The sequence below is a fragment of the Lissotriton vulgaris genome, chromosome 2_1, assembly GCF_964263255.1.
Source record: "Lissotriton vulgaris chromosome 2_1, aLisVul1.2, whole genome shotgun sequence".
Taxonomy (NCBI): Eukaryota; Metazoa; Chordata; class Amphibia; order Caudata; family Salamandridae; genus Lissotriton; species Lissotriton vulgaris.
In genome coordinates, this window is record NC_141687.1 from 1,269,820,798 (window position 1) to 1,269,847,473 (window position 26,676).

Here is a 26,676-nt window from a genome sequence, read left to right on the forward strand (position 1 = left end):
CTTTTCAGGCTCAGTACTGCGCTCAAAGGATGCAGCCCTGAGGTCTCTCCTGATAGGAGGTAGTTAAGTAGAAATTCACTGCTCAGCTGACCCATCAGGTGCAAACGTATGCCAAAAATGTACGCAGAACGAGATTTTCAGTGAACAGCAGCCAGGCACATTTTAGCTAGTTTTACTTGTAAGTGGAGTTGTAAACGCTTTTCAGGCTCAGTACTGCGCTCAAAGGATGCAGCCCTGAGGTCTCTCCTGATAGGAGGTAGTTAAGTAGAAATTTGCTTCTCAGCTGACCCGGCAGGAGCAAATATATGCCAAAAATGTATGCAGAATTAGCTTTTTAGTGAACAGCAGCCAGGCACATTGTAGCTAGATTTACTTGTAAGTGGGGTTGGAAATGCTTTTCAGGCTCAGTACTGCACTCAAAAGATGCAGCCCTGAGGTCTCTCCTGATAGGAGGTACTTAAGTAGAAATTCGCTGCTCAGCTGACCCGGCAGGAGCAAATATATGCCAAAAATGTATGCAGACGTAGCTTTTCAGTGAACAGCAGCCAGGCACATTTTAGCTAGTTTTACTTGTAAGTGGGGTTGGAAACGGTTTTCAGGCTCAGTACTGCGCTCAAAAGATGCAGCCCTGAGGTCTCTCCTGATAGGAGGTAGTTAAGTAGAAATTCGCTGCTCAGCTGACCCGGCAGGAGCAAACGTATGCCAAAAATGTACGCAGAACCAATTTTTCAGTGAAGGCACATTTTAGCTAGTTTTACTTGTAAGTGGGGTTGGAAAGGCTTTTCAGGCTCAGTACTGCGCTCAAAAGATGCAGCCCTGAGGTCTCCCCTGATAGAACGTAGTTAAGTAGAAAAACGCTGCTCAGCTGACCCGGCAGGAGCAAATATATGCCAAAAATGTATGCAGAATTAGCTTTTCAGTGAACAGCAGCCAGGCACATTTTAGCTAGTTTTACTTGTAATTGAGGTTGGAAATGGTTTTCAGACTCAGTACTGCACTCAAAAGATGCAGCCCTGAGGTCTCTCCTGATAGGAGGTAGTTAAGTAGAAATTCGCTGCTCAGCTGACCCGGCAGGAGCAAACGTATGCCAAAAATGTACGCAGAACCAATTTTTCAGTGAAGGCACATTTTAGCTAGTTTTACTTGTAAGTGGGGTTGGAAAGGCTTTTCAGGCTCAGTACTGCGCTCAAAAGATGCAGCCCTGAGGTCTCCCCTGATAGGACGTAGTTAAGTAGAAAATCGCTGCTCAGCTGACCCGGCAGGAGCAAATATATGCCAAAAATGTATGCAGAATTAGCTTTTCAGTGAACAGCAGCCAGGCACATTTTAGCTAGTTTTACTTGTAAGTGGGGTTGGAAACGGTTTTCAGGCTCAGTACTGCGCTCAAAAGACGCGGCCCTGAGGTCTCTCCTGATAGGAGGTAGTTAAATAGAAATTTGCTGCACAGCTGACCCGTCAGGTGCAAACATATGCCAAAAATGTACGCAGAACGAGCTTTTTAGTGAACAGCAGCCAGGCACATTTTAGCTAGTTTTACTTGTAAGTGGGGCTGTAAACGCTTTTCAGGCTCAGTACTGCGCTTAAAGGATGCAGCCCTGAGGTCTCTCCTGATAGGAGGTAGTTAAGTAGAAATTTGCTGCTCAGCTGACCCGGCAGGAGCAAATGTATGCCAAAAAGTTACGCAGAACCAATTTTTCAGTGAAGGCACATTTTAGCTAGTTTTACTTGTAAGTGGGGTTGGAAACGCTTTTCAGGCTCAGTACTGCGTTCAAAAGTTGCAGCCCTGAGGTCTCTCCTGATAGGAGGTAGTTAAGTAGAAATTCGATGCTCAGCTGACCCGGCAGGAGCAAACGTATGCCAAAAATGTACGCAGAATGAGCTTTTCAGTGAAGAGCAGCCAGGCACATTTTAGCAAGTTTTACTTGTAAGTGGGGTTGGAAACACTTTTCAGGCTCAGTACTGAGCTCAAAAGATGCAGCCCTGAGGTCTCTCCTGATAGGAGGTAGTTAAGTAGAAATTCACTGCTCAGCTGACCCGTAAGGTGCAAACGTATGCCAAAAATGTATGCAGAATGAGCTTTTCAGTGAACAGCAGCCAGGCACATTTTAGCTAGTTTTACTTGTAAGTGGGGTTGTAAACGCTTTTCAGGCTCAGTACTGCGCTCAAAGGATGCAGCCCAAAGGTCTCTACTGAAAGGAGGTAGTTAAGTAGAAATTCGCTGCTCAGCTGACCCGGCAGGAGCAAATATATGCCAAAAAAGGTACGCAGAATGAGCTTTTCAGTGAAGAGCAGCCAGGCACATTTTAGCATGTTTTACTTGTAAGTGAGGTTGGAAACTCTTTTCAGGCACAGTACTGTGCTCAAAAGTTGCAGCCCTGAGGTCTCTCAAGATAGCAGGTGGTTAAGTAGAAATTTCCCGCTTGGCTGACCCAGCAGGAGCAAACGTATGCCAAAAATGTACGCAGAACCAGCTTTTCAGTGAAGAGCAGCCAGGCACATTTTAGCTAGTTTTACTTGTAAGTGGGGTTGGAAATGCTTTTCAGGCTCAGTACTGCACTCAAAAGATGCAGCCCTGAGGTCTCTCCTGACAGGAGGTAGTTAAGTAGAAATTCGCTGCTCAGCTGACCCGGCAGGAGCAAACGTATGCCAAAAATGTACGCAGAATGAGCTTTTCAGTGAAGAGCAGCCAGGCACATTTTAGCACGTTTTACTTGTAAGTGGCGTTAGAAACTCTTTTCAGGCATAGTACTGCGCTAAAAAGATGCAGCCCTGAGGTCTCTCAAGATAGCAGGTGGTTAAGTAGAAATTTCCCGCTTGGCTGACCCAGCAGGAGCAAACGTATGCCAAAAATGTACGCAGAACCAGCTTTTCAGTGAAGAGCAGCCAGGGACATTTTAGCTAGTTTTACTTGTAATTGGGGTTGGAAACGGTTTTCAGGCTCAGTACTGCACTCAAAAGATGCAGCCCTGAGGTCTCTCCTGATAGGAGGTAGTTAAGTAGAAATTTGCTGCTCAGCTGACCCGGCAGGAGCAAACGTATGCCACAAATGTACGCAGAACCAATTTTTCAGTGAAGGCACATTTTAGCTAGTTTTACTTGTAAGTGGGGTTGGAAAGGCTTTTCAGGCTCAGTACTGCGCTCAAAAGATGCAGCCCTGAGGTCTCCCCTGATAGGATGTAGTTAAGTAGAAATGCGCTGCTCAGCTGACCCGGCAGGAGCGAATATATGCCAAAAATGTATGCAGAATTAGCTTTTCAGTGAACAGCAGCCAGGCACATTTTAGCTAGTTTTACTTGTAAGTGGGGTTGGAAACGGTTTTAAGGCTCAGTACTGCGCTCAAAAGACGCGGCCCTGAGGTCTCTCCTGATAGGAGGTAGTTAAGTAGAAATTTGCTGCTCAGCTGACCCGTCAGGTGCAAACGTATGCCAAAAATGTACGCAGAACAAGCTTTTTAGTGAACAGCAGCCAGGCACATTTTAGCTAGTTTTACTTGTAAGTGGGGTTTTAAACGCTTTTCAGGCTCAGTACTGCGCTCAAAGGATGCAGCCCTGAGGTCTCTCCTGATAGGAGGTAGTTAAGTAGAAATTCGCTGCTCAGCTGACCCGGCAGGAGCAAACGTATGCCAAAAATTTACGCAGAACCAATTTTTCAGTGAAGGCACATTTTAGCTAGTTTTACTTGTAAGTTGAGTTGTAAACACTTTTCAGGCTCAGTACTGCGCTCAAAGGATGCAGCCCTGAGGTCTCTCCTGATATGAGGTAGTTAAGTAGAAATTCACTGCTCAGCTGACCCATCAGGTGCAAACGTATGCCAAAAATGTACGCAGAACGAGATTTTCAGTGAACAGCCGCCAGGCACATTTTAGCTAGTTTTACTTGTAAGTGGAGTTGTAAACGCTTTTCAGGCTCAGTATTGCGCTCAAAGGATGCAGCCCTGAGGTCTCTCCTGATAGGAGGTAGTTAAGTAGAAATTCGCTGCTCAGCTGACCCGGAAGGAGCAAATATATGCCAAAAATGTATCCAGAATGAGCTTTTTAGTGAAGAGCAGCCAGGCACATTTTAGCATGTTTTACTTGTAAGTGGGGTTGGAAACTCTTTTCAGGCTCAGTACTGAGCTCAAAAGATGCAACCCTGAGGTCTCTCCTGATAGGAGGTAGTTAAGTAGAAATTCACTGCTCAGCTGACACGTCAGGTGCAAACGTATGCCAAAAATGTACGCAGAACGAGCTTTTCAGTGCAGAGCAGCCAGGCACATTTTAGCTAGTTGTACTTGTAAGTGGGGTTGGAAAAGCTTTTCAGGCTCAGTACTGCACTCAAAAGATGCAGCCCTGAGGTCTCTCCTGATAGGAGGTAGTTAGGTAGAAATTCGCTGCTCACCTGACCTGGCAGGAGCAAACGTATGCCAAAAATGTACGCAGAATGAGCTTTTCAGTGAACAGCAGCCAGGCACATTTTAGCTAGTTTTACTTGTAAGTGGGGTTGTAAATGCTTTTCAGGCTCAGTACTGCGCTCAAAGGATGCAGCCCTGAGGTCTCTCCTGATAGGAGGTAGTTAAGTAGAAATTCGCTGCTCAGCTGACCCGGCAGGAGCAAATATATGCCAAAAATGTATGCAGAATTAGATTTTTAGTGAACAGCAGCCAGGCAAATTGTAGCTAGTTTTACTTGTAAGTGGGGTTGGAAACGGATTTCAGGCTCAGTACTGCGCTCAAAAGATGCAGCCCTGAGGTCTCCCCTGATAGGAGGTAGTTAAGTAGAAATTCACTGCTCAGCTGACCCGGCAGCAGCAAATGTATGCCAAAAATGTACGTAGAATGAGCTTTTCAGTGAACAGCAGCCAGGCACATTTTAGCTAGTTTTACTTGTAAGTCGGGTTGGAAACGCTTTTCAGGCTCAGTACTGCGCTCAAAGGATGCAGCCCTGAGGTCTCTCCTGATAGGAGGTAGTTAAGTAAAAATTTGCTGCTCAGCTGACCCGGCAGGAGCAAATATATGCCAAAAATGTATGCAGAATTAGCTTTTCAGTGAACAGCAGCCAGGCACATTTTAGCTAGTTTTACTTGTAAGTGGGGTTGGAAACGGTTTTCAGGCTCAGTACTGCGCTCAAAAGACGCGGCCCTGAGGTCTCTCCTGATAGGTGGTAGTTAAATAGAAATTTGCTGCACAGCTGACCCGTCAGGTGCAAACATATGCCAAAAATGTACGCAGAACCAGCTTTTTAGAGAACAGCAGCCAGGCACATTTTAGCTAGTTTTACTTGTAAGTGGGGTTGAAAACGCTTTTCAGGCTCAGTACTGCGCTCAAAGGATGCAGCCCTGAGGTCTCTCCTGATAGGAGGTAGTTAAGTAGAAATTTGCTGCTCAGCTGACCCGGCAGGAGCAAATATATGCCAAAAAGTTACGCAGAACCAATTTTTCAGTGAAGGCGCATTTTAGCTAGTTTTACTTGTAAGTGGGGTTGGAAAGGCTTTTCAGGCTCAGTACTGCGCTCAAAAGATGCAGCCCTGAGGTCTCCCCTGATAGGATGTAGTTAAGTAGAAATTCGCTGCTCAGCTGACCCGGCAGGAGCAAATATATGCCAAAAATGTATGCAGAATTAGCTTTTCAGTGAACAGCAGCCAGGCACATTTTAGCTAGTTTTACTTGTAAGTGGGGTTGGAAACGGTTTTCAGGCTCAGTACTGCGCTCAAAAGACGCGGCCCTGAGGTCTCTCCTGATAGGAGGTAGTTAAGTAGAAATTCGCTGCTCAGCTGACCCGGCAGGAGCAAACGTATGTCAAAAATGTACGCACAACCAATTTTTCAGTGAAGGCACATTTTAGCTAGTTTTACTTGTAAGTGGGGTTGGAAAGGCTTTTCAGGCTCAGTACTGCGCTCAAAAGATGCAGCCCTGAGGTCTCCCCTGATAGGACGTAGTTAAGTAGAAAATCGCTGCTCAGCTGACTCGGCAGGAGCAAATATATGCCAAAAATTTATGCAGAATTAGCTTTTCAGTGAACAGCAGCCAGGCACATTTTAGCTAGTTTTACTTGTAAGTGGGGTTGGAAACGGTTTTAAGGCTCAGTACTGCGCTCAAAAGACGCGGCCCTGAGGTCCTTCCTGATAGGAGGTAGTTAAATAGAAATTTGCTGCACAGCTGACCCGTCAGGTGCAAACATATGCCAAAAATGTACGCAGAACGAGCTTTTTAGTGAACAGCAGCCAGGCACATTTTAGCTAGTTTTACTTGTAAGTGGGGTTGTAAAAGCTTTTCAGGCTCAGTACTGCGCTCAAAGGATGCAGCCCTGAGGTCTATCCTGATAGGAGGTAGTTAAGTAGAAATTTGCTGCTCAGCTGACCCGACAGGAGCAAATGTATGCCAAAAAGTTACGCAGAACCAACTTTTCAGTGAAGGCACATTTTAGCTAGTTTTACTTGTAAGTGGGGTTGGAAACGCTTTTCAGGCTCAGTACTGCGTTCAAAAGATGCAGCCCTGAGGTCTCTCCTGATAGGAGGTAGTTAAGTAGAAATTCGCTGCTCAGCTGACCCGGCAGGAGCGAATATATGCCAAAAATGTATGCAGAATTAGCTTTTCAGTGAACAGCAGCCAGGCACATTTTAGCTAGTTTTACTTGTAAGTGGGGTTGGAAACGGTTTTCAGGCTCAGTACTGCGCTCAAAAGACGCGGCCCTGAGGTCTCTCCTGATAGGAGGTAGTTAAGTAGAAATTCGCTGCTCAGCTGACCCGTCAGGTGCAAACGTATGCCAAAAATGTACACAGAACAAGCTTTTTAGTGAACAGCAGCCAGGCACATTTTAGCTAGTTTTACTTGTAAGTGGGGTTGTAAACGCTTTTCAGGCTCAGTACTGCGCTCAAAGGATGCAGCCCTGAGGTCTCTCCTGATAGTAGGTAGTTAAGTAGAAATTCGCTGCTCAGCTGACCCGGCAGGAGCAAACGTATGCCAAAAATGTACGCAGAACCAATTTTTCAGTGAAGGCACATTTTAGCTAGTTTTACTTGTAAGTGGGGTTGGAAACGCTTTTCAGGCTCAGTACTGCGTTCAAAAGATGCAGCCCTGAGGTCTCTCCTGATAGGAGGTAGTTAAGTAGAAATTTGCTGCTCAGCTGACCCGGCAGGAGCAAACGTATGCCAAAAATGTACGCAGAATGAGCTTTTCAGTGAAGAGCAGCCAGGCACATTTTAGCTAGTTTTACTTGTAAGTGGAGTTGTAAACGCTTTTCAGGCTCAGTACTGCGCTCAAAGGATGCAGCCCTGAGGTCTCTCCTGATAGGAGGTAGTTAAGTAGAAATTCGCTGCTCAGCTGACCCGGAAGGAGCCAATATACGCCAAAAATGTATCCAGAATGAGCTTTTTAGTGAAGAGCAGCCAGGCACATTTTAGCATGTTTTACTTGTAAGTGGGGTTGGAAACTCTTTTCAGGCTCAGTACTGAGCTCAAAAGATGCAACCCTGAGGTCTCTCCTGATAGGAGGTAGTTAAGTAGAAATTCACTGCTCAGCTGACACGTCAGGTGCAAACGTATGCCAAAAAAGTACGCACAATGAGCTTTTCAGTGAACAGCAGCCAGGCACATTTTAGCTAGTTTTACTTGTAAGTGGGGTTGTAAATGCTTTTCAGGTTCAGTACTGCGCTCAAAGGACGCAGCCCTGAGGTCTCTCCTGATAGGAGGTAGTTAAGTAGAAATTTGCTGCTCAGCTGACCCGACAGGAGCAAATATATGCCAAAAATGTATGCAGAATTAGATTTTTAGTGAACAGCAGCCAGGCACATTGTAGCTAGTTTTACTTGTAAGTGGGGTTGGAAACGGATTTCAGGCTCAGTACTGCGCTCAAAAGATGCAGCCCTGAGGTCTCTCCTGATAGGAGGTAGTTAAGTAGAAATTCACTGCTCAGCTGACCCGGCAGCAGCAAATGTATGCCAAAAATGTACGTAGAATGAGCTTTTCAGTGAACAGCAGCCAGGCACATTTTAGCTAGTTTTACTTGTAAGTGGGGTTGGAAACGCTTTTCAGGCTCAGTACTGCACTCAAAGGATGCAGCCCTGAGGTCTCTCCTGATAGGAGGTAGTTAAGTAAAAATTTGCTGCTCAGCTGACCCGGCAGGAGCAAATATATGCCAAAAATGTATGCAGAATTAGCTTTTCAGTGAACAGCAGCCAGGCACATTTTAGCTAGTTTTACTTGTAATTGAGGTTGGAAATGGTTTTCAGGCTCAGTACTGCACTCAAAAGATGTAGCCCTGAAATCTCTCCTGATAGGAGGTAGTTAAGTAGAAATTCGCTGCTCAGCTGACCCGGCAGGAGCAAACGTATGCCAAAAATGTACGCAGAACCAATTTTTCAGTGAAGGCACATTTTAGCTAGTTTTACTTGTAAGTGGGGTTGGAAAGGCTTTTCAGGCTCAGTACTGCGCTCAAAAGATGCAGCCCTGAGGTCTCCCCTGATAGGACGTAGTTAAGTAGAAAATCGCTGCTCAGCTGACCCGGCAGGAGCAAATATATGCCAAAAATGTATGCAGAATTAGCTTTTCAGTGAACAGCAGCCAGGCACATTTTAGCTAGTTTTACTTGTAAGTGGGGTTGGAAACGGTTTTCAGGCTCAGTACTGCGCTCAAAAGACGCGGCCCTGAGGTCTCTCCTGATAGGTGGTAGTTAAATAGAAATTTTCTGCACAGCTGACCCGTCAGGTGCAAACATATGCCAAAAATGTACGCAGAACGAGCTTTTTAGTGAACAGCAGCCAGGCACATTTTAGCTAGTTTTACTTGTAAGTGGGGTTGTAAACGCTTTTCAGGCTCAGTACTGCGCTCAAAGGATGCAGCCCTGAGGTCTCTCCTGATAGGAGGTAGTTAAGTAGAAATTTGCTGCTCAGCTGACCGGGCAGGAGCAAATGTATGCCAAAAAGTTACGCAGAACCAATTTTTCAGTGAAGGCAGATTTTAGCTAGTGTTACTTGTAAGTGGGGTTGGAAAGGCTTTTCAGGCTCAGTACTGCGCTCAAAAGATGCAGCCCTGAGGTCTCCCCTGATAGGATGTAGTTAAGTAGAAATTTGATGCTCAGCTGACCCGGCAGGAGCGAATATATGCCAAAAATGTATGCAGAATTAGCTTTTCAGTGAACAGCAGCCAGGCATATTTTAGCTAGTTTTACTTGTAAGTGGGGTTGGAAACGGTTTTCAGGCTCAGTACTGCGCTCAAAAGACGCGGCCCTGAGGTCTCTCCTGATGGGAGGTAGTTAAGTAGAAATTCGCTGCTCAGCTGACCCGTCAGGTGCAAACGTATGCCAAAAATGTACGCAGGCCAAGCTTTTTAGTGAACAGCAGCCAGGCACATTTTAGCTAGTTTTACTTGTAAGTGGAGTTGTAAACGGTTTTCAGGCTCAGTACTGCGCTCAAAAGACGCGGCCCTGAGGTCTCTCCTGATAGGAGGTAGTTAAGTAGAAATTCGCTGCTCAGCTGACCCGTCAGGTGCAAACGTATGCCAAAAATGTACGCAGAACAAGCTTTTCAGTGAACAGCAGCCAGGCACATTTTAGCTAGTTTTACTTGTAAGTGGAGTTGTAAACGCTTTTCAGGCTCAGTACTGCGCTCAAAAGATGCAGCCCTGAGGTCACTCCTGATAGGAGGTAGTTAAGTAGAAATTCACTGCTCAGCTGACCCGGCAGAAGCAAACGTATGCCAAAAATGTACGCACAATGAGCTTTTCAGTGAACAGCAGCCAGGCACATTTTAGCTAGTTTTACTTGTAAGTGGGGTTGGAAATGCTTTTAAGGCTCAGTACTGCGCTCAAAAGATGCAGCCCTGAGGTCTCTCCTCACAGGAGGTAGTTAAGTAGAAATTCGCTGCTCAGCTGACCTCGCAGGAGCAAATATATGCCAAAAATGAATGCAGAATTAGCTTTTTAGTGAACAGCAGCCAGGCACATTTTAGCTAGTTTTACTTGTAAGTGGGGTTGTAAACGCTTTTCAGGCACAGTACTGCGCTCAAAGGATGCAGCCCTGAGGTCTCTCATGATAGCAGGTGGTTAAGTAGAAATTCGCTGCTCGGCTGACCCAGCAGGTGCAAACGTATGCCAAAAATGTATGCAGAATTAACAGCAGCCAGGCACATTTTAGCTAGTTTTACTGGTAAGTGGGGTTGGAAACGTTTTTCAGGCTCAGTACTGCACTCAAAAGATGCAGCCCTGAGGTCTCTCCTGATAGGAGGTAGCTAAGTAGAAATTCGCTGCTCAGCTGACCCGGCAGGAGCAAACGTATGCCAAAAATGTACGCAGAATGAGCTTTTCAGTGAACAGCAGCCAGGCACATTTTAGCTAGTTTTACTTGTAAGTGGGGTTGTAAACGCTATTCAGGCTCAGTACTGCGCTAAAGGATGCAGCCCTGAGGTCTCTCCTGATAGGAGGTAGTTAAGTAGAAATTCGCTGCTCAGCTGACCCGGCAGGAGCAAATATATGCCAATAATGTATGCTGAATTAGCTTTTCAGTGAACAGCAGCCAGGCATATTTCAGCTAGTTTTACTTGTAAGTGGGGTTGGAAACGGTTTTCAGGAGGCTCAGTACTGCGCTCAAAAGATGCAGCCCTGAGGTCTCTCCTGACAGGAGGTAGTTAAGTAGAAATTTGCTGCTCAGCTGACCCCGCAGGAGCAAATATATGCCAAAAATGAATGCAGAATTAGCTTTTCAGTGAACAGCAACCAGGCACATTTTAGCTAGTTTTACTTGTAAGTGGGGTTGGAAACGCTTTTCAGGCTCAGTACTGCGCTCAAAAGATGCAGCTCTGAGGTCTCTCCTTAAAGGAGGTAGTTAAGTAGAAATTTGCTGCTCAGCTGACCCGGCAGGAGCAAACATATGCCAAAAATAAACGCAGAATTAGCTTTTCAGTGAAACGCAGCCAGGCACATTTTAGATAGTTTTATTTGTAAGTGGGGTTGGAAATGCTTTTCAGGCTCATTACAGCGCTCAAAAGTTGCAGCCCTGAGGTCTCTCCTGATAGGAGGTAGTTAAGTAGAAATGTGCTCCTCAGCTGACCCGGCAGGAGCAAACATATGCCAAAAATGTACGCAGAACGAGCTTTTCAGTGAACAGCAGCCAGGCACATTTTAGCTAGTTTTACTTGTAAGTGGATTTGTAAACGCTTTTCAGGCTCAGTACTGCGCTCAAAGGATGCAGCCCTGAGGTCTCTCCTGAAAGGAGGTAGTTAAGTAGAAATTTGCTGCTCAGCTGACCCGGCAGGAGCAAATATATGCCAAAAATGTACGCAGAATGTTCTTTTCAGTGAAGAGCAGCCGGGCACATTTTAGCATGTTTTACTTGTAAGTGGGGTTGGAAACTCTTTTCAGGCACAGTACTGCGCTCAAAAGATGCAGCCCTGAGGTCTCTCAAGATAGCAGGTGGTTAAGTAGAAATTTTCGCTTGGCTGACCCAGCAGGAGCAAACGTATGCCAAAAATGTACGCAGAACCAGCTTTTTAGTGAAGAGCAGCGAGACACATTTTTGCTAATTTTACTTGTAAGTGGGGGTGTAAACGCTTTTCAGGCTCAGTACTGCGCTCAAAAGATGCAGCCCTGAGGTCTCTCCTGATATGAGTTAGTTAAGTAGAAATTCACTGCTCGGCTGACCCAGCAGGAGCAAACATATGCCAAAAATTTATGCAGAATTAGCTTTTCAGTGAACAGCAGCCAGGCACATTTTAGCTAGTTTTACTTGTAAGTGGGGTTGGAAATGCTTTTCAGGCTCAGTATTGCGCTCAAAAGATGCAGCCCTGAGGTCACTCCTGATAGGAGGTAGTTGAGTAGAAATTCACTGCTCAGCTGACCCGGCAGAAGCAAACGTATGCCAAAAATGTACGCACAATGAGCTTTTCAGTGAACAGCAGCCAGGCACATTTTAGCTAGTTTTACTTGTAAGTGGGGTTGGAAATGCTTTTCAGGCTCAGTACTGCGCTCAAAAGATGCAGCCCTGAGGTCTCTCCTCACAGGAGGTAGTTTAGTAGAAATTCGCTGCTCAGCTGACCCCGCAGGAGCAAATATATGCCAAAAATGAATGCAGAATTAGCTTTTTAGTGAACAGCAGCCAGGCACATTTTAGCTAGTTTTACTTGTAAGTGGGGTTGGAAACGCTTTTCAGGCTCAGTACTGCGCTCAAAAGATGCAGCCCTGAGGTCTCCCCTGATAGTAGGTAGTTAAGTAGAAATTCGCTGCTCAGCTGACCCGGCAGGAGCAAATATATGCCAAAAATGTATGCAGAATTAGCTTTTCAGTGAACAGCAGCCAGGCACATTTTAGCTAGTTTTACTTGTAAGTGGGGTTGGAAACGGTTTTCAGGCTCAGTACTGCGCTCAAAAGATGCAGCTCTGAGGTCTCTCCTGATAGGAGGTAGTTAAGTAGAAATTTGCTGCTCAGCTGACCCGGCAGGAGCAAACATATGCCAAAAATAAACGCAGAATTAGCTTTTCAGTGAAACGCAGCCAGGCACATTTTAGCTAGTTTTACTTGTAAGTGGATTTGTAAACGCTTTTCAGGCTCAGTACTGCGCTCAAAGGATGCAGCCCTGAGGTCTCTCCTGATAGGAGGTAGTTAAGTAGAAATTCGCTGCTCAGCTGACCCGGCAGGAGCAAATATATGCCAAAAATGTACGCAGAATGTTCTTTTTAGTGAAGAGCAGCCAGGCACATTTTAGCATGTTTTACTTGTAAGTGGGGTTGGAAACTCTTTTCAGGCACAGTACTGCGCTCAAAAGATGCAGCCCTGAGGTCTCTCAAGATAGCAGGTGGTTAAGTAGAAATTTTCGCTTGGCTGACCCAGCAGGAGCAAACAAATGCCAAAAATGTACGCAGAACCAGCTTTTTAGTGAAGAGCAGCGAGACACATTTTAGCTAATTTTACTTGTAAGTGGGGGTGTAAACGCTTTTCAGGCTCAGTACTGCGCTCAAAAGATGCAGCCCTGAGGTCTCTCCTGATATGAGTTAGTTAAGTAGAAATTCACTGCTCGGCTGACCCAGCAGGAGCAAACATATGCCAAAAATTTATGCAGAATTAGCTTTTCAGTGAACAGCAGCCAGGCACATTTTAGCTAGTTTTACTTGTAAGTGGGGTTGGAAACGCTTTTCAGGCTCAGTACTGCGCTCAAAAGATGCAGCCCTGAGGTCACTCCTGATAGGAGGTAGTTAAGTAGAAATTCACTGCTCAGCTGACCCGGCAGAAGCAAACGTATGCCAAAAATGTACGCACAATGAGCTTTTCAGTGAACAGCAGCCAGGCACATTTTAGATAGTTTTACTTGTAAGTGGGGTTGGAAATGCTTTTCAGGCTCAGTACTGCGCTCAAAAGATGCAGCCCTGAGGTCTCTCCTGACAGGAGGTAGTTAAGTAGAAATTCGCTGCTCAGCTGACCCCGCAGGAGCAAATATATGCCAAAAATGAATGCAGAATTAGCTTTTCAGTGAACAGCAGCCAGGCACATTTTAGCTAGTTTTACTTGTAAGTGGGGTTGGAAACGGTTTTCAGGCTCAGTACTGCGCTCAAAAGATGCAGCCCTGAGGTCTCTCCTGATAGGAGGTAGTTAAGTCGAAATTCACTGCTCAGCTGACCCAGCAGGAGCAAACGTATGCCAAAAATGTATGCAGAATTAGCTTTTCAGTGAACAGCAGCCAGGCACATTTTAGCTAGTTTTACTTGTAAGTGGGGTTGGAAACGGTTTTCAGGCTCAGTACTGCGCTCAAAAGATGCAGCCCTGAGGTTTCTCCTGATAGGAGGTAGTTAAGTAGAAATTCACTGCTCAGCTGACCCGGAAGGAGCAAACGAATGCCAAAAATGTACGCAGAATGAGCTTTTCAGTGAACAGCAGCCAGGCACATTTTAGCTAGTTTTACTTGTAAGTGGGGTTGGAAACGCTTTTCAGGCTCAGTACTGCGCTCAAAAGATGCAGCCCTGAGGTCTCCCCTGATAGGAGGTAGTTAAGTAGAAATTCGCTGCTCAGCTGACCAGGCAGGAGCAAATGTATGCCAAAAATGTACGCAGAATGAGCTTTTCAGTGAACAGCAGCCAGGCACATTTTAGCTAGTTTTACTTGTAAGTGGGGTTGTAAACGCTTTTCAGGCACAGTACTGCGCTCAAAGGATGCAGCCCTGAGGTCTCTCATGATAGCAGGTGGTTAAGTAGAAATTTGCTGCTCGGCTGACCCAGCAGGTGTAAAAGTATGCCAAAAATGTATGCAGAATAAACAGCAGCCAGGCACATTTTAGCTAGTTTTACTTGTAAGTGGGGTTGGAAACGCTTTTCAGGCTCAGTACTGCGCTCAAAAGATGCAGACCTGAGGTCCCTCCTGATAGAAGGTAGTTAAGTAGAAATTCACTGCTCAGCTACCCGGCATGAGCAAACGTATGCCAAAAATGTACGCAGAACGAGCTTTTCAATAAAGAGCAGCCAGGCAAATTTTAGCTAGTGTTACTTGTAAGTGGGGTTCAAAACTCTTTTCAGGCACAGTACTGCGCTCAAAAGATGCAGCCCTGAGGTCCCTCAAGATAACATTTGGTTAAGTAGAAATTTCCCGCTTGGCTGACCCAGCAGGAGCAAACGTATGCCAAAAATGTATGCAGAACCAGCTTTTCAATGAAGAGCAGCCAGGCACATTTTAGCTAGTTTTACTTGTAAGTGGGGTTAGAAACGCTTTTCAGGCTCAGTACTGCACTCAAAAGATGCAGCCCTGAGGTCTCTCCTGATAGGAGGTAGCTAAGTAGAAATTTGCTGCTCAGCTGACCCGGCAGGAGCAAACGTATGCCAAAAATGTATGCAGAATTAGCTTTTCAGTGAACAGCAGCCAGGCACATTTTAGCTAGTTTTACTTGTAAGTGGGGTTGGAAACGGTTTTCAGGCTCAGTACTGCGCTCAAAAGATGCAGCCCTGAGGTTTCTCCTGATAGGAGGTAGTTAAGTAGAAATTCACTGCTCAGCTGACCCGGAAGGAGCAAACGAATGCCAAAAATGTACGCAGAATGAGCTTTTCAGTGAACAGCAGCCAGGCACATTTTAGCTAGTTTTACTTGTAAGTGGGGTTGGAAACGCTTTTCAGGCTCAGTACTGCGCTCAAAAGATGCAGCCCTGAGGTCTCCCCTGATAGGAGGTAGTTAAGTAGAAATTCGCTGCTCAGCTGACCAGGCAGGAGCAAATGTATGCCAAAAATGTACGCAGAATGAGCTTTTCAGTGAACAGCAGCCAGGCACATTTTAGCTAGTTTTACTTGTAAGTGGGGTTGTAAACGCTTTTCAGGCACAGTACTGCGCTCAAAGGATGCAGCCCTGAGGTCTCTCATGATAGCAGGTGGTTAAGTAGAAATTTGCTGCTCGGCTGACCCAGCAGGTGTAAAAGTATGCCAAAAATGTATGCAGAATAAACAGCAGCCAGGCACATTTTAGCTAGTTTTACTTGTAAGTGGGGTTGGAAACGCTTTTCAGGCTCAGTACTGCGCTCAAAAGATGCAGACCTGAGGTCCCTCCTGATAGAAGGTAGTTAAGTAGAAATTCACTGCTCAGCTACCCGGCATGAGCAAACGTATGCCAAAAATGTACGCAGAACGAGCTTTTCAATAAAGAGCAGCCAGGCAAATTTTAGCTAGTGTTACTTGTAAGTGGGGTTCAAAACTCTTTTCAGGCACAGTACTGCGCTCAAAAGATGCAGCCCTGAGGTCCCTCAAGATAACATTTGGTTAAGTAGAAATTTCCCGCTTGGCTGACCCAGCAGGAGCAAACGTATGCCAAAAATGTATGCAGAACCAGCTTTTCAATGAAGAGCAGCCAGGCACATTTTAGCTAGTTTTACTTGTAAGTGGGGTTAGAAACGCTTTTCAGGCTCAGTACTGCACTCAAAAGATGCAGCCCTGAGGTCTCTCCTGATAGGAGGTAGCTAAGTAGAAATTTGCTGCTCAGCTGACCCGGCAGGAGCAAATATATGCCAAAAATGTATGCTGAATTAGCTTTTCAGTGAACAGCAGCCAGGCATATTTCAGCTTGTTTTACTTGTAAGTGGGGTTGGAAACGGTTTTCAGGAGGCTCAGTACTGCGCTCAAAAGATGCAGCCCTGAGGTCTCTCCTGATAGGAGGTAGTTAAGTAGAAATTCGCTGCTCACCTGACCCGGCAGGAGCAAACGTATGCCAAAAATGTACGCAGAACCAATTTTTCAGTGAAGGCACATTTTAGCTAGTTTTACTTGTAAGTGGGGTTGGAAACGCTTTTCAGGCTCAGTACTGCGCTCAAAAGATGCAGCCCTGAGGTCTCCCCTGTTAGTAGGTAGTTAAGTAGAAATTCGCTGCTCAGCTGACCCAGCAGGAGCAAATATATGCCAAAAATGTATGCAGAATTAGCTTTTCAGTGAACAGCAGCCTGGCACATTTTAGCTAGTTTTACTTGTAAGTGGGGTTGGAAACGGTTTTCAGGCTCAGTACTGCGCTCAAAAGATGCAGCTCAGAGGTCTCTCCTGATAGGAGGTAGTTAAGTAGAAATTTGCTGCTCAGCTGACCCAGCAGGAGCAAACATATGCCAAAAATAAACGCAGAATTAGCTTTTCAGTGAAACGCAGCCAGGCACATTTTAGATAGTTTTATTTGTAAGTGGGGTTGGAAATGCTTTTCAGGCTCATTACTGCGCTCAAAAGTTGCAGCCCTGAGGTCTCTCCTGATAGGAGGTAGTTAAGTAGAAATTCGCTCCTCAGCTGACCCGGCAGGAGCAAACATATGCCAAAAATGTATGCAGAATTAGCTTTTCAGTGAACTGCAGCCAGGCACATTTTAGCTAGTTTTACTTGTAAGTGGGGTTGGAAATGCTTTTCAGGATCATTACTGCGCTCAAAAGTTGCAGCCCTGAGGTCTCTCCTGATAGGAGGTAGTTAAGTAGAAATTCGCTCCTCAGCTGAACCGGCAGGAGCAAACATATGCCAAAAATGTACGCAGAACGAGATTTTCAGTGAACAGCAGCCAGGCACATTTTAGCTAGTTTTACTTGTAAGTGGATTTGTAAACACTTTTCAGGCTAAGTACTGCGCTCAAAGGATGCAGCCCTGAGGTCTCTCCTGATAGGAGGTAGTTAAGTAGAAATTCGCTGCTCAGCTGACCCGGCAGGAGCAAATATATGCCAAAAATGTACGCAGAATGTTCTTTTTAGTGAAGAGCAGCCAGGCACATTTTAGCATGTTTTACTTGTAAGTGGGGTTGGAAACTCTTTTCAGGCACAGTACTGCGCTCAAAAGATGCAGCCCTGAGGTCTCTCAAGATAGCAGGTGGTTAAGTAGAAATTTTTGCTTGGCTGACCCAGCAGGAGCAAACGTATGCCAAAAATGTACGCAGAACCAGCTTTTTAGTGAAGAGCAGCGAGACACATTTTAGCTAATTTTACTTGTAAGTGGGGGTGTAAACGCTTTTCAGGCTCAGTACTGCGCTCAAAAGATGCAGCCCTGAGGTCTCTCCTGATATGAATTAGTTAAGTAGAAATTCACTGCTCGGCTGACCCAGCAGGAGCAAACATATGCCAACAATTTATGCAGAATTAGCTTTTCAGTGAACAGCAGCCAGGCACATTTTAGCTAGTTTTACTTGTAAGTGGGGTTGGAAACTCTTTTCAGGCTCAGTACTGCGCTCAAAAGATGCAGCCCTGAGGTCACTCCTGATAGGAGGTAGTTAAGTAGAAATTCACTGCTCAGCTGACCCGGCAGAAGCAAACGTATGCCAAAAATGAACGCACAATAAGCTTTTCAGTGAACAGCAGCCAGGCACATTTTAGCTAGTTTTACTTGTAAGTGGGGTTGGAAATGCTTTTCAGGCTCAGTACTGCGCTCAAAAGATGCAGCCCTGAGGTCTCTCCTGACAGGAGGTAGTTAAGTAGAAATTCGCTGCTCAGCTAACCCCGCAGGAGCAAATATATGCCAAAAATGAATGCAGAATTAGCTTTTCAGTGAACAGCAACCAGGCACATTTTAGCTAGTTTTACTTGTAAGTGGGGTTGGAAACGGTTTTCAGGCTCAGTACTGCGCTCAAAAGATGCAGCCCTGAGGTCTCCCCTGATAGTAGGTAGTTAAGTAGAAATTCGCTGCTCAGCTGACCCGGCAGGAGCAAATATATGCCAAAAATGTATGCAGAATTAGCTTTTCAGTGAACAGCAGCCAGGCACATTTTAGCTAGTTTTACTTGTAAGTGGGGTTGGAAACGCTTTTCAGGCTCAGTACTGCGCTCAAAAGATGCAGCCCTGAGGTCTCCCCTGATAGGAGGTAGTTAAGTAGAAATTCGCTGCTCAGCTGACCAGGCAGGAGCAAATGTATGCCAAAAATGTACGCAGAATGAGCTTTTCAGTGAACAGCAGCCAGGCACATTTTAGCTAGTTTTACTTGTAAGTGGGGTTGTAAACGCTTTTCAGGCACAGTACTGCGCTCAAAGGATGCAGCCCTGAGGTCTCTCATGATAGCAGGTGGTTAAGTAGAAATTTGCTGCTCGGCTGACCCAGCAGGTGTAAACGTATGCCAAAAATGTATGCAGAATAAACAGCAGCCAGGCACATTTTAGCTAGTTTTACTTGTAAGTGGGGTTGGAAACGCTTTTCAGGCTCAGTACTGCGCTCAAAAGATGCACACCTGAGGTCCCTCCTGATAGAAGGTAGTTAAGTAGAAATTCACTGCTCAGCTACCCGGCATGAGCAAACGTATGCCAAAAATGTACGCAGAACGAGCTTTTCAATAAAGAGCAGCCAGGCAAATTTTAGCTAGTGTTACTTGTAAGTGGGGTTCAAAACTCTTTTCAGGCACAGTACTGCGCTCAAAAGATGCAGCCCTGAGGTCCCTCAAGATAACATTTGGTTAAGTAGAAATTTCCCGCTTGGCTGACCCAGCAGGAGCAAACGTATGCCAAAAATGTATGCAGAACCAGCTTTTCAATGAAGAGCAGCCAGGCACATTTTAGCTAGTTTTACTTGTAAGTGGGGTTAGAAACGCTTTTCAGGCTCAGTACTGCACTCAAAAGATGCAGCCCTGAGGTCTCTCCTGATAGGAGGTAGCTAAGTAGAAATTCGCTGCTCAGCTGACCCGGCAGGAGCAAACGTATGCCAAAAATGTACGCAGAATGAGCTTTTCAGTGAACAGCAGCCAGGCATATTTTAGCTAGTTTTACTTGTAAGTGGGGTTGTAAACGCTTTTCAGGCTCGGTACTGCGCTAAAGGATGCAGCCCTGAGGTCTCTCCTGATAGGAGGTAGTTAAGTAGAAATTCGCTGCTCAGCTGACCCGGCAGGAGCAAATATATGCCAAAAATGTATGCTGAATTAGCTTTTCAGTGAACAGCAGCCAGGCATATTTCAGCTTGTTTTACTTGTAAGTGGGGTTGGAAACGGTTTTCAGGAGGCTCAGTACTGCGCTCAAAAGATGCAGCCCTGAGGTCTCTTCTGATAGGAGGTAGTTAAGTAGAAATTTGCTGCTCACCTGACCCGGCAGGAGCAAACGTATGCCAAAAATGTACGCAGAACCAATTTTTCAGTGAAGGCACATTTTAGCTAGTTTTACTTGTAAGTGGGGTTGGAAACGCTTTTCAGGCTCAGTACTGCGCTCAAAAGATGCAGCCCTGAGGTCTCCCCTGTTAGTAGGTAGTTAAGTAGATATTCGCTGCTCAGCTGACCCAGCAGGAGCAAATATATGCCAAAAATGTATGCAGAATTAGCTTTTCAGTGAACAGCAGCCTGGCACATTTTAGCTAGTTTTACTTGTAAGTGGGGTTGGAAACGCTTTTCAGGCTCAGTACTGCGCTCAAAAGATGCAGCTCTGAGGTCTCTCATGATAGGAGGTAGTTATTTAGAAATTTGCTGCTCAGCTGACCCAGCAGGAGCAAACATATGCCAAAAATAAACGCAGAATTAGCTTTTCAGTGAAACGCAGCCAGGCACATTTTAGATAGTTTTATTTGTAAGTGGGGTTGGAAATGCTTTTCAGGCTCATTACTGCGCTCAAAAGTTGCAGCCCTGAGGTCTCTCCTGATAGGAGGTAGTTAAGTAGAAATTCGCTCCTCAGCTGACCCGGCAGGAGCAAACATATGCCAAAAATGTATGCAGAATTAGCTTTTCAGTGAACAGCAGCCAGGCACATTTTAGCTAGTTTTACTTGTAAGTGGGGTTGGAAATGCTTTTCAGGATCATTACTGCGCTCAAAAGTTGCAGCCCTGAGGTCTCTCCTGATAGGAGGTAGTTAAGTAGAAATTCGCTCCTCAGCTGAACCGGCAGGAGCAAACATATGCCAAAAATGTACGCAGAACGAGATTTTCAGTGAACAGCAGCCAGGCACATTTTAGCTAGTTTTACTTGTAAGTGGATTTGTAAACGCTTTTCAGGCTAAGTACTGCGCTCAAAGGATGCAGCCCTGAGGTCTCTCCTGATAGGAGGTAGTTAAGTAGAAATTCGCTGCTCAGCTGACCCGGCAGGAGCAAATATATGCCAAAAATGTACGCAGAATGTTCTTTTTAGTGAAGAGCAGCCAGGCACATTTTAGCATGTTTTACTTGTAAGTGGGGTTGGAAACTCTTTTCAGGCACAGTACTGCGCTCAAAAGATGCAGCCCTGAGGTCTCTCAAGATAGCAGGTGGTTAAGTAGAAATTTTTGCTTGGCTGACCCAGCAGGAGCAAACGTATGCCAAAAATGTACGCAGAACCAGCTTTTTAGTGAAGAGCAGCGAGACACATTTTAGCTAATTTTACTTGTAAGTGGGGGTGTAAACGCTTTTCAGGCTCAGTACTGCGCTCAAAAGATGCAGCCCTGAGGTCTCTCCTGATATGAATTAGTTAAGTAGAAATTCACTGCTCGGCTGACCCAGCAGGAGCAAACATATGCCAACAATTTATGCAGAATTAGCTTTTCAGTGAACAGCAGCCAGGCACATTTTAGCTAGTTTTACTTGTAAGTGGGGTTGGAAACTCTTTTCAGGCTCAGTACTGCGCTCAAAAGATGCAGCCCTGAGGTCACTCCTGATAGGAGGTAGTTAAGTAGAAATTCACTGCTCAGCTGACCCGGCAGAAGCAAACGTATGCCAAAAATGAACGCACAATGAGCTTTTCAGTGAACAGCAGCCAGGCACATTTTAGCTAGTTTTACTTGTAAGTGGGGTTGGAAATGCTTTTCAGGCTCAGTACTGCGCTCAAAAGATGCAGCCCTGAGGTCTCTCCTGACAGGAGGTAGTTAAGTAGAAATTCGCTGCTCAGCTAACCCCGCAGGAGCAAATATATGCCAAAAATGAATGCAGAATTAGCTTTTCAGTGAACAGCAACCAGGCACATTTTAGCTAGTTTTACTTGTAAGTGGGGTTGGAAACGCTTTTCAGGCTCAGTACTGCGCTCAAAAGATGCAGCCCTGAGGTCTCCTCTGATAGTAGGTAGTTAAGTAGAAATTCGCTGCTCAGCTGACCCGGCAGGAGCAAATATATGCCAAAAATGTATGCAGAATTAGCTTATCAGTGAACAGCAGCCAGGCACATTTTAGCTAGTTTTACTTGTAAGTGGGGTTGGAAACGGTTTTCAGGCTCAGTACTGCGCTCAAAAGATGCAGCTCTGAGGTCTCTCCTGATAGGAGGTAGTTAAGTAGAAATTTGCTGCTCAGCTGACCCGGCAGGAGCAAACATATGCCAAAAATAAACGCAGAATTAGCTTTTCAGTGAAACGCAGCCAGGCACATTTTAGATAGTTTTATTTGTAAGTGGGGTTGGAAATGCTTTTCAGGCTCATTACTGCGCTCAAAAGTTGCAGCCCTGAGGTCTCTCCTGATAGGAGGTAGTTAAGTAGAAATTCGCTCCTCAGCTGACCCGGCAGGAGCAAACATATGCCAAAAATGTACGCAGAATGTTCTTTTTAGTGAAGAGCAGCCAGGCACATTTTAGCATGTTTTACTTGTAAGTGGGGTTGGAAACTCTTTTCAGGCACAGTAATGCGCTCAAAAGATGCAGCCCTGAGGTCTCTCAAGATAGCAGGTGGTTAAGTAGAAATTTTCGCTTGGCTGACCCAGCAGGAGCAAACGTATGCCAAAAATGTAACCAGAACCAGCTTTTTAGTGAAGAGCAGCGAGACACATTGTAGCTTATTTTACTTGTAAGTGGGGGTGTAAACGCTTTTCAGGCTCAGTACTGCGCTCAAAAGATGCAGCCCTGAGGTCTCTCCTGATATGAGTTAGTTAAGTAGAAAATCACTGCTGGGCTGACCCAGCAGGAGCAAACATATGCCAAAAATTTATGCAGAATTAGCTTTTCAGTGAACAGCAGCCAGGCACATTTTAGCTAGTTTTACTTGTAAGTGGGGTTGGAAACGCTTTTCAGGCTCAGTACTGCGCTCAAAAGATGCAGCCCTGAGGTCACTCCTGATAGGTGGTAGTTAAGTAGAAATTCACTGCTCAGCTGACCCGGCAGAAGCAAACGTATGCCAAAAATGTACGCACAATGAGCTTTTCAGTGAACAGCAGCCAGGCACATTTTAGCTAGTTTTACTTGTAAGTGGGGTTGGAAACGGTTTTCAGGCTCAGTACTGCGCTCAAAAGATGCAGCCCTGAGGTCTCTCCTGATAGGAGGTAGTTAAGTCGAAATTCACTGCTCAGCTGAACCAGCAGGAGCAAACGTATGCCAAAAATGTATGCAGAATTAGCTTTTCAGTGAACAGCAGCCAGGCACATTTTAGCTAGTTTTTCTTCCAAGTGGGGTTGGAAACGGTTTTCAGGCTCAGTACTGCGCTCAAAAGATGCAGCCCTGAGGTCTCTCCTGATAGGAGGTAGTTAAGTAGAAAATCACTGCTCAGCTGACCCGGAAGGAGCAAACGAATGCCAAAAATGTACGCAGAATGAGCTTTTCAGTGAACAGCAGCCAGGCCCTTTTTAGCTAGTTTTACTTGTAAGTGGGGTTGTAAACGCTTTTCAGGCACAGAACTGCGCTCAAAGGATGCAGCCCTGAGGTCTCTCATGATAGCAGGTGGTTAAGTAGAAATTCGCTGCTCGGCTGACCCAGCAGGAGCAAACGTATGCTAAAAATGTACTCAGAATGAGCTTTTCAGTGAGGAGAAGCCAGGCACATTTTAGCTAGTTTTACTTGTAAGTGGGGTTGGAAATGCTTTTCAGGCTCAGTACTGGGCTCAAAACATGCAGCCCTGAGGTCTCTCCTGATAGGAGGTAGTTAAGTAGAAATTCACTGCTCAGCTGACCCGGCAGGAGCAAACGTATGCCAAAAATGTATGCAGAATGAGCTTTTCAATAAAGAGCAGCCAGGCAAATTTTAGCTAGAGTTACTTGTAAGTGGGATTAGAAACTCTTTCCAGGCACAGTACTGCGCTCAAAAGATGCAGCCCTGAGGTCTCTCAAGATAGCAGGTGGTTAAGTAGAAATTTCCCACTTGGCTGACCCAGCTGGAGCAAACGTATGCCAAAAATGTACGCAGAACCAGCTTTTCAGTGAAAAGCAGCGAGGCACATTTTAGCTAGTTTTACTTGTAAGTGGGGTTGGAAACCCTTTTCAGGCTCAGTACTGCGCTCAAAAGATGCAGCCCTGAGGTCTCCCCTGATAGCAGGTAGTTAAGTAGGAATTTGCTGCTCAGCTGACCCGGCAGGAGGAAATATATGCCAAAAATGTATGCAGAATTAGCTTTTCAATGAACAGCAGCCAGGCACATTTTAGCTAGTTTTACTTGTAAGTGGGGTTGGAAACGCTTTTCAGGCTCAGTACTGCGCTCAAAAGATGCAGCTCTGAGGTCTCTCCTGATAGGAGGTAGTTATTTAGAAATTTGCTGCTCAGCTGACCCAGCAGGAGCAAACATATGCCAAAAATAAACGCAGAATTAGCTTTTCAGTGAAACGCAGCCAGGCACATTTTAGATAGTTTTATTTGTATGTGGGGTTGGAAATGCTTTTCAGGCTCATTACTGCGCTCAAAAGTTGCAGCCCTGAGGTCTCTCCTGATAGGAGGTAGTTAAGTAGAAATTCGCTCCTCAGCTGACCCGGCAGGAGCAAACATATGCCAAAAATGTATGCAGAATTAGCTTTTCAGTGAACAGCAGCCAGGCACATTTTAGCTAGTTTTACTTGTAAGTGGGGTTGGAAATGCTTTTCAGGATCATTACTGCGCTCAAAAGTTGCAGCCCTGAGGTCTCTCCTGATAGGAGGTAGTTAAGTAGAAATTCGCTCCTCAGCTGAACCGGCAGGAGCAAACATATGCCAAAAATGTACGCAGAACGAGATTTTCAGTGAACAGCAGCCAGGCACATTTTAGCTAGTTTTACTTGTAAGTGGATTTGTAAACGCTTTTCAGGCTAAGTACTGCGCTCAAAGGATGCAGCCCTGAGGTCTCTCCTGATAGGAGGTAGTTAAGTAGAAATTCGCTGCTCAGCTGACCCGGCAGGAGCAAATATATGCCAAAAATGTACGCAGAATGTTCTTTTTAGTGAAGAGCAGCCAGGCACATTTTAGCATGTTTTACTTGTAAGTGGGGTTGGAAACTCTTTTCAGGCACAGTACTGCGCTCAAAAGATGCAGCCCTGAGGTCTCTCAAGATAGCAGGTGGTTAAGTAGAAATTTTTGCTTGGCTGACCCAGCAGGAGCAAACGTATGCCAAAAATGTACGCAGAACCAGCTTTTTAGTGAAGAGCAGCGAGACACATTTTAGCTAATTTTACTTGTAAGTGGGGGTGTAAACGCTTTTCAGGCTCAGTACTGCGCTCAAAAGATGCAGCCCTGAGGTCTCTCCTGATATGAATTAGTTAAGTAGAAATTCACTGCTCGGCTGACCCAGCAGGAGCAAACATATGCCAACACTTTATGCAGAATTAGCTTTTCAGTGAACAGCAGCCAGGCACATTTTAGCTAGTTTTACTTGTAAGTGGGGTTGGAAACTCTTTTTAGGCTCAGTACTGCGCTCAAAAGATGCAGCCCTGAGGTCACTCCTGATAGGAGGTAGTTAAGTAGAAATTCACTGCTCAGCTGACCCGGCAGAAGCAAACGTATGCCAAAAATGAACGCACAATGAGCTTTTCAGTGAACAGCAGCCAGGCACATTTTAGCTAGTTTTACTTGTAAGTGGGGTTGGAAATGCTTTTCAGGCTCAGTACTGCGCTCAAAACATGCAGCCCTGAGGTCTCTCCTGACAGGAGGTAGTTAAGTAGAAATTCGCTGCTCAGCTAACCCCGCAGGAGCAAATATATGCCAAAAATGAATGCAGAATTAGCTTTTCAGTGAACAGCAACCAGGCACATTTTAGCTATTTTTCCTTGTAAGTGGGGTTGGAAACGCTTTTCAGGCTCAGTACTGCGCTCAAAAGATGCAGCCCTGAGGTCTCCTCTGATAGTAGGTAGTTAAGTAGAAATTCGCTGCTCAGCTGACCCGGCAGGAGCAAATATATGCCAAAAATGTATGCAGAATTAGCTTATCAGTGAACAGCAGCCAGGCACATTTTAGCTAGTTTTACTTGTAAGTGGGGTTGGAAACGGTTTTCAGGCTCAGTACTGCGCTCAAAAGATGCAGCTCTGAGGTCTCTCCTGATAGGAGGTAGTTAAGTAGAAATTTGCTGCTCAGCTGACCCGGCAGGAGCAAACATATGCCAAAAATGTTGCCAGGACACGCCCACTAACAAAGCCACGCCCCCTTTCAACCCCTCCCCTCCTCCGCCACAAAGCATGTGCCCCCACCGGAAGCGCAGCGGACGAGCGCAGCGGGCGCGACGATTGCGCGCCGAAGGCGCGCCTAAGGCAAGCCCGTCTGCGCCCGTCCGCGACCAGACGGGGCCAGGGGCCATAAACCCTGATCCCCACACTCATCTGGTCAAGACCTATTCCTCGGCGGCCCTTCGTAGCATAGGCAGTGGAGTCGGTGCTCACTGTACCCATATCTACGCCCCTACAGAGCTTCCCACTCAATGCCCATTCTGTAAATATTCCTTCCGCCATCCCTATAAGTCTATTTTGGCACAAACATATCGCATGTTTGCCCTAAATTGCCGCTCCCTACCCAAACATAGCACGCAAATTGCTATGCTGCTAGAGGAACAAAAACCAGACGTCCTTTTCCTGACGGAGACATGGCTTAAGGCGCACTCCGAGCCAGACGTAGTATCAGCTCTACCTACAGGGTATCATATTGTCCGGCTAGACAGATCGGAAGGGAGAGGGGGAGGTCTGGCGATCGTATTGAAGACCCAGTACCAATGCCGCACCTCAACAGAAACCATTCCCGAGTGTGAGAGCATGGCTTTCTGCATCGAGATGAATGCTAATAGCTCTTTCTCCGGCACCCTGATTTATCGCCCCCCAGAACAACCTAAAATGTTCCACAGATCTCTTCCAGAGATTATAGCAGAAAGAACCATGGCTGCGGCCAACCACACGGTTCTAGGGGACCTTAATTTCCACTTTAACTCCCCCTCAGACCAATTCGCTAAGGAAATAACAGAGGACCTTGGAGCTCTTCAAATGTCCCAGCTGGTGTCAGCTCCAACTCACGAAAAGGGCAATTTGCTGGACCCCATATTCAGCAACTGCCCGGGTCTGACGGTCGATTTACCTATTCCCATCCCATGGTCGGACCACTTTCTGGTCCCGTTTACTTGGACCACACAAAAAGTCCCCCAGTTACCACCCCAATCCACGACCAGAAGAAATTGGAAAAAGCTCCCTTTGGATGCCTGGGTACACATTCTGGACGCTACTCGTCCACTACCCTGCC